This window comes from Girardinichthys multiradiatus, chromosome 19 (genome assembly GCF_021462225.1).
Source record: "Girardinichthys multiradiatus isolate DD_20200921_A chromosome 19, DD_fGirMul_XY1, whole genome shotgun sequence".
Classification (NCBI taxonomy): domain Eukaryota; kingdom Metazoa; phylum Chordata; class Actinopteri; order Cyprinodontiformes; family Goodeidae; genus Girardinichthys; species Girardinichthys multiradiatus.
Genome location: NC_061811.1, coordinates 31,795,590 through 31,802,308, shown reverse-complemented (window position 1 = coordinate 31,802,308; position 6,719 = coordinate 31,795,590). Strand labels below are relative to the sequence as shown.

The window sequence follows — 6,719 nt, the reverse complement described above, 5'->3', positions numbered from 1 at the left end:
TTTTATACAAAAATAAAATGTACAAAAGCCAACTTCAGCATCAGAAATGAATTTATCAGTCAGTTCATGCAGGTGCATGGTTGACATGCGCTGCAGTGTTTTTGTACAGCAGCCAGAGGAGTTGAAACACTGTGTTATCTTGCTGCACAGAAATATTCTGCTGTGTCTTCTGGTTTGGTGTCAGAGATAATCAGCTGAGCTTTGCCTTTTGAATGGCCTGTCATGTTAAAACGGTTTTCAAAGCTCTTCTCAGGCGTTTGGGTTTCATAATGAAGCAGTCCAATCAGGTCCATGGTATGTCTGCCTCCTGCCGCTGACTGGTACCAGAGCATGTAGGGATAGCTGTTATCCCCTTTTTAACAGTGGAGAAGGGCCACCTGTCCTGACTTTATCAGAATAGAGGCAGGGGTCTGCTGGATTACAGGTGGTGATGCGATGATATCTAGAAGACAAAAAAGATGACAGAAACTAGACAGAAAGGTCTGCTAGAATATTTTAACACATCTGCTTACTCACCTGCAAACAAAGACAGAAACATCAGTGAAGTGATTAAAAATTTAAACATAATTTTTGACTGAGAAAACCCTGCATAGGTAGAATTTTCTTTAAAACATGGGCATGCAGAGATTATGTGGAAGAACAAACTAGAGGGAAATCATTGATTGTACATTTTTAGGTAGGAGGAGCTTACAGCGATTAACAAGTGTTGTTACTGGTCTCTGCTGTTCAGTGTTTAGATTCAGAGGAGACACTTAAGGAAATAATACAGAATGAATAGTATAACACATGCAGCAACCTCCACGGCACCAAATGTGTTACAATTTGACAAATTCTGTCGAGTAAGTACTGTAAGGCAAGGGATGTGACGGAAGTGCCTTTTGCTTTTAATCTGGCCACAATCAGAAATACTGATTAAAATTTACCAAATTAAAATGTATGAAAATTGTTGTACCGATTTTTATTTTAGGTCAAGTAGTTTGTTTTTATGGTGTATTATTGAGGTAAAAACCGTAAGAGATGCAGATACGATCTTTTCTACCATGTGGTTTTGTCTTTAATCCAAACATTAACACAAAAGGCAGGTGTCAGAACAATCAGCATCCTCTCTGCTGTGTGTTTTTGTCACAGTTCTTGGGTCTGTCGCTGCACTGTGTGACTGGCAGCACACAGATACACAGCCTCATCTTTCTCCTGAACATTGGATATAGTCAGAGACCACTGCTTATTTGTTTGCACTGCCTTAAAGCCAGATGTAAAGTCTGTCTCAAAGTTTGAATTCCCAGCTAGCAAATACACAATTAGCTGAATCTCTCTTCCTCCAAGCTGTCTGTACCAGTACAGATAGTCATAATCTGTGTCGTTCTGGTAGCAGTGTATTTCTGCACGACCACTGGAAATACTGGAGATGTATCTGGGCCATTGACTGATCAGAACAGATTCACAGACACCTGGAAAAAAAGTAGAAAACATAAAGACATATCTGCAATCAGAACCTGTACATCAATGCTTAGTTAACTGCTTGTTGAATTCATTAATTTATGACAATAAATTAAATGAAATTGTCATAATTGTATCGTCATAATGCATTCAATTATGACGATAAAACCTGTGAAAATAATTGTAAAATGTAAAAATACATGTACTGGGTTTACCTGCAATCCAAAATATGAAATATGCCAATGCGGTGATGCCTGGATTCATTTTGTCCTCAGAGAGTAAAAAGGTTTAACTGCACAGAACCAAAAAGATCGCGTCTGTCAGGAGGAAGTGATGTCACTTCTAAAACTAAAGCTGTAAAGAAGCTCATTTGTGATTCTGTTGTGTTGAGGCGTATTGGTCTGGAAATATCCCACCCATTTCTCAAGCGCCTTTACGTTTTTTATACAAAAATAAAATGTACAAAAGCCAACTTCAGCATCAGAAATGAATTTATCAGTCAGTTCATGCAGGTGCATGGTTGACATGCGCTGCAGTGTTTTTGTACAGCAGCCAGAGGAGTTGAAACACTGTGTTATCTTGCTGCACAGAAATATTCTGCTGTGTCTTCTGGTTTGGTGTCAGAGATAATCAGCTGAGCTTTGCCTTTTGAATGGCCTGTCATGTTAAAACGGTTTTCAAAGCTCTTCTCAGGCGTTTGGGTTTCATAATGAAGCAGTCCAATCAGGTCCATGGTATGTCTGCCTCCTGCCGCTGACTGGTACCAGAGCATGTAGGGATAGCTGTTATCCCCTTTTTAACAGTGGAGAAGGGCCACCTGTCCTGACTTTATCAGAATAGAGGCAGGGGTCTGCTGGATTACAGGTGGTGATGCGATGATATCTAGAAGACAAAAAAGATGACAGAAACTAGACAGAAAGGTCTGCTAGAATATTTTAACACATCTGCTTACTCACCTGCAAACAAAGACAGAAACATCAGTGAAGTGATTAAAAATTTAAACATAATTTTTGACTGAGAAAACCCTGCATAGGTAGAATTTTCTTTAAAACATGGGCATGCAGAGATTATGTGGAAGAACAAACTAGAGGGAAATCATTGATTGTACATTTTTAGGTAGGAGGAGCTTACAGCGATTAACAAGTGTTGTTACTGGTCTCTGCTGTTCAGTGTTTAGATTCAGAGGAGACACTTAAGGAAATAATACAGAATGAATAGTATAACACATGCAGCAACCTCCACGGCACCAAATGTGTTACAATTTGACAAATTCTGTCGAGTAAGTACTGTAAGGCAAGGGATGTGACGGAAGTGCCTTTTGCTTTTAATCTGGCCACAATCAGAAATACTGATTAAAATTTACCAAATTAAAATGTATGAAAGTTGTTGTACCGATTTTTATTTTAGGTCAAGTAGTTTGTTTTTATGGTGTATTATTGAGGTAAAAACCGTAAGAGATGCAGATACGATCTTTTCTACCATGTGGTTTTGTCTTTAATCCAAACATTAACACAAAAGGCAGGTGTCAGAACAATCAGCATCCTCTCTGCTGTGTGTTTTTGTCACAGTTCTTGGGTCTGTCGCTGCACTGTGTGACTGGCAGCACACAGATACACAGCCTCATCTTTCTCCTGAACATTGGATATAGTCAGAGACCACTGCTTATTTGTTTGCACTGCCTTAAAGCCAGATGTAAAGTCTGTCTCAAAGTTTGAATTCCCAGCTAGCAAATACACAATTAGCTGAATCTCTCTTCCTCCAAGCTGTCTGTACCAGTACAGATAGTTATAATCTGTGTCGTTCTGGTAGCAGTGTATTTCTGCACGACCACTGGAAATACTGGAGATGTATCTGGGCCATTGACTGATCAGAACAGATTCACAGACACCTGGAGGAAAAAGTAGAAAACATAAAGACATATCTGCAATCAGAACCTGTACATCAATGCTTAGTTAACTGCTTGTTGAATTCATTAATTTATGACAATAAATTAATGAAGTCATCATAATTGTATCGTCATAATGCATTCAATTATGACGATAAAACCTGTGAAAATAATTGTAAAATGTAAACATACATGTACTGGGTTTACCTGCAATCCAAAATATGAAATATGCCAATGCGGTGATGCCTGGATTCATTTTGTCCTCAGAGAGTAAAAAGGTTTAACTGCACAGAACCAAAAGGATCGCGTCTGTCAGGAGGAAGTGATGTCACTTCTAAAACTAAAGCTGTAAAGAAGCTCATTTGTGATTCTGTTGTGTTGAGGCGTATTGGTCTGGAAATATCCCACCCATTTCTCAAGCGCCTTTACGTTTTTTATACAAAAATAAAATGTACAAAAGCCAACTTCAGCATCAGAAATGAATTTATCAGTCAGTTCATGCAGGTGCATGGTTGACATGCGCTGCAGTGTTTTTGTACAGCAGCCAGAGGAGTTGAAACACTGTGTTATCTTGCTGCACAGAAATATTCTGCTGTGTCTTCTGGTTTGGTGTCAGAGATAATCAGCTGAGCTTTGCCTTTTGAATGGCCTGTCATGTTAAAACGGTTTTCAAAGCTCTTCTCAGGCGTTTGGGTTTCATAATGAAGCAGTCCAATCAGGTCCATGGTATGTCTGCCTCCTGCCGCTGACTGGTACCAGAGCATGTAGGGATAGCTGTTATCCCCATGGTAACAGTGGAGAAGGGCCACCTGTCCTGACTTTATCAGAATAGAGGCAGGGGTCTGCTGGATTACAGGTGGTGATGCGATGATATCTAGAAGACAAAAAAGATGACAGAAACTAGACAGAAAGGTCTGCTAGAATACTTTAACACATCTGCTTACTCACCTGCAAACAAAGACAGAAACATCAGTGAAGTGATTAACAATTTAAACATTATTTTGCTTAAAATAAAATCCTGCAAAGATGGAATAGGTATGCAGAGATTATCTGGAAGAACACAATGGAGGGAAATAATTTATTGTACATTTTTAAGGAGGAGGAGCTTTCAGAGATCAACATTTTCCTGTGCTGTTACTGTCCTCTGCTGTTCAGTGTTTAGATTCAGAGCATACACTTGAAATAATACAGAATGAAAAGTATAACACATATAGCAATTTCCACACCTAATGGCACCAAATAGCCTTTAATTTGATTGCTTTGATTTATTAAGTTGGAAAACATCTCAGGTTAAGGGCAATATATATTTGTTGTGTTACTTTTCAAAACGTATTGGTTCTCCTAATTAATCAGTTTTTCCATTTTTATTCACTTTCCACTGAATAATGTTGAATAAAACGTAGCTAAAAGAACATATGACCAAATAGAGAGGCTATAAAAAGCAAGATGTTTTTTTCACTTCCTGAAAGCTGCATTTTGGAAATAAAAAGTTTATGTCTGACAAAAATGTATTTATGTACTTACAAGTTTATTCCAATATCTAGCAACTTATTTCTAATAATCTATGGCTTTCTGTTACCCAGCTTTATTATGAAGGGACACAACCTCCCTTTTTTTCTTTCAGCTAGATAAGAAAACAACCTTTTCTGTTCTACCATCACAAATGTTAATGTGCCTCTAGTCTTCTTTAATGTTTACTGGAACTTTGTGTATTCATCAGATAAGTTTCATGATTTTATTGTGTTTGAGTTTGTTTTGGACCTTGTTCATGATTACTTATGTTTTCCCTGTGGTGCTTTAGGTTATTTCTTTAAGTATAGTTTCTTGTTTTGATTATGGTGCTTTCTAGTTCTGTTAGTTTAAGATTTACCCGATTTATTAGTCTACTTGCTTCACCTGTGCCATGCCCCATATATATTCCTCTGTTCTGTTTACTCCTTGCTGGTTCATTCGGTTGTCCATGCCTGTTTACCTTACCAGGCCAAGGTCCACCTGCCTGCCTGTAAGTTTTCGTTTATTTTTATTAAATCTCTTTATTTCACCTTCTTCTACTCCTGCCTGCTTGTCTGCTTGTTCCTATTCCAAGAACCATCACTCTGACAATTAGACAAAGATAGAGCTTTTTGACAACAAACACTCCAGTTGGGTTTGGTGTGAAACAAAAGGATGAATGTGTGAAAAATTACCTTATGCCTACTGTTAAGCAGAGGCTCTAGGATGCTGTGGGCCTGTTTCTACTCCAAAGGTTATTGGAAACTTATTAGAGAACATGACATTATGAACACTTTGAAAAACCAAGAGTTTTAAAATAAGTCTGGCTGATTCTTATTGTTATGATTTGAGGTTGTTTTGGGGTTTTTGTTAAGTTTAAGTTATTCTTATTCTCAGTTATGTTTTTGGATCAGGCTTCTGTTGTTTTCTAGTTCATGTTTTGCAAGTTATATTCCTCTTAGTTTGTATCATAGGATTTCTGCTTGTCCCAGTCATGTTTCATTTTCACTCCCTGCATCTGTCAGTCATAACAATCAGCTTCATTCGGTCCACCTGCATTATGTAATCAGTCTTCTCATTGCATCTGTATCTCGCTCCATTTATACTCTGTCTCTTCACTGTGTGTGGAAACATACCATTTCTGTTTGTCCTCCATGCCTGTCATTATTTTGTTCCTGCCTTCCTTTTGTGAGCGACTTGTCTTGCCAAGAAATAAACTGCTTTTACTTACGCTAAGATGCCTGTCCATCTGCGTTATGGGTCCTTCGTCACGCCACACCTGACAGTTATTGGTTCTTCTTTCAACAGAATACTGATCCAAAATGTTTGACAAATCAACACAGAAATTGTTCACCATACACTAAACCAACATCCTTTCATGACCTCCATAACTACCTCAGTCTACAGACTTAAATTCGATTGAAAATCTGAGAGGTAAACAGTAGAGAAGAGCACAAAGAAAGAACCGAGCACTCTAGATGATCTACAGGTATTGTACAAAGACGAATGGTGAAAGATTCCTCTCTCTTTATGCTCCAACCTTCTGGCAAAACAATTGCCAGCATGCCAAATTCTGGCTGTCCAAACAAGTTCATCCTGAAAACAGACCAAAAGATGCTAAAAATATCCCTAAAAGGCAGTACCAACATCAAGCTCTTGCTATTGTTGATATGAAAGTACATGCCTGTACAAGCAGAATGCACAACTTCCATGGGAGGTGTGCAAGTTGGAACCCTTTGCTCTCTGAGAAAAAAACATTAGGCCTGACTAAAGTTTGCCAGACAGAACATACACACAGACCAGCATTACTGGAATAATGTTCATGAACAGATGAGTCTAAAACTGAAATATTTGGACACCAGAACAGAGAACATGTTGGGTTTGAACCAAATTTAGCATTCAAGAA

The 6,719-nt window shown here is 38.3% G+C and overlaps 2 long non-coding RNA genes across 2 annotated transcripts; both read right to left on the bottom strand.

Moving 5' to 3' along the window:
* Window positions 1–626: 626 nt before the first annotated feature.
* LOC124855271 lies at window positions 627–1,664 on the bottom strand. Its single transcript, XR_007035044.1, has 3 exons — window positions 1,653–1,664; window positions 1,334–1,448; window positions 627–1,191 (listed from the first exon to the last, which is right to left on the bottom strand). It is a non-coding gene; the product is annotated as an uncharacterized LOC124855271 (long non-coding RNA).
* Window positions 1,665–2,928: 1,264 nt separating this feature from the next.
* LOC124855270 lies at window positions 2,929–4,640 on the bottom strand. Its single transcript, XR_007035043.1, has 3 exons — window positions 4,271–4,640; window positions 3,530–4,196; window positions 2,929–3,325 (listed from the first exon to the last, which is right to left on the bottom strand). It is a non-coding gene; the product is annotated as an uncharacterized LOC124855270 (long non-coding RNA).
* Between the last annotated feature and the right edge of the window lie 2,079 nt (window positions 4,641–6,719).